Source organism: Polistes canadensis, unplaced genomic scaffold (genome assembly GCF_001313835.1).
Source record: "Polistes canadensis isolate GaletaPanama2010 unplaced genomic scaffold, ASM131383v1 scaffold_278, whole genome shotgun sequence".
Lineage (NCBI taxonomy): Eukaryota > Metazoa > Arthropoda > Insecta > Hymenoptera > Vespidae > Polistes > Polistes canadensis.
Window position 1 is genome coordinate 124,177 of NW_014569825.1, and position 1,051 is coordinate 125,227.

Consider the following 1,051-nt stretch of genomic DNA (forward strand, 5'->3'; position numbering starts at 1 on the left):
TATATATATATATATTTTTTTTTAATATTTCTTTCATTTTTCTCACATCTCTCTCTTTTTCGTGGAAAATAAAAGAATGAAAAGTAAAAATAAAATAAAGTCGAGCGCCAATACGAATACAAATCGAAAATTTGTTTTCTATTACGAATGATTTATACCGTCATACTTAACTCTCGTGTCAAAAGTTTTTTTTTTCTTTTTCTTTTTTTTTTTTTTATAAGAGATACAGCAGCTTCCTTCTTCTTCTTCTCTTTCTCTTACACACCATATATACGCCAATAATATAATATAAGTATCAACACTCATGCACAACCCCATACATTTACTTTACACACGCTTATATAAAACAGATATATTGTGTTTAATATATCTCGGTACGCACGCGAACAATATTTTTATTTCAATCAAAAATGAGATGATATAAAAGTATTCGTTTAATTAAGATATTTAAAAGAAAATGTTTCTTCGATTTAGATAATAGACAAAATATTTGTTGCAGTGCTTGCTTTATTTGTTTCGTGTTGCACTAAGTCCGTCAAAACAAAAAAAAAAGAAAGAGGGAGTCGATTAAGAATTAGATACAATCGCAAATTAAATAAAACTTCTGACGAAATTATATCGAGGAAAAGAAAAACGAACGAACGAACAAACAAACAAACAAACAAACCAAATAAAAAGAACGGAAAAAAGGAGGAAAAGAAAAAAAAATATTAATAATCAAACTGGGAGGAGTATTTTAAAGTATAATCGTTAGAAATGTGCGTGCCTTGAGTAGAGGTACTCTCTCTTTCTAATATTAACGACACACGACTTTTAATATACATTATCTAATTCGAAAAAGATATTAGGAACTCGTCCATTTATTTCTCTATAAGATTGAACACGTGTTAGAAACTAAAATTAAAATTTTTATCTTGATATTTTATGTTTATAATATGTATGAGATTAATAATTATTATATTGTAATAATAGTAAAAATAATAAGAGAATATAATAATAATAATAAAATAATAATAATAATAACTAATAATAATGACAATAATAATAAAAA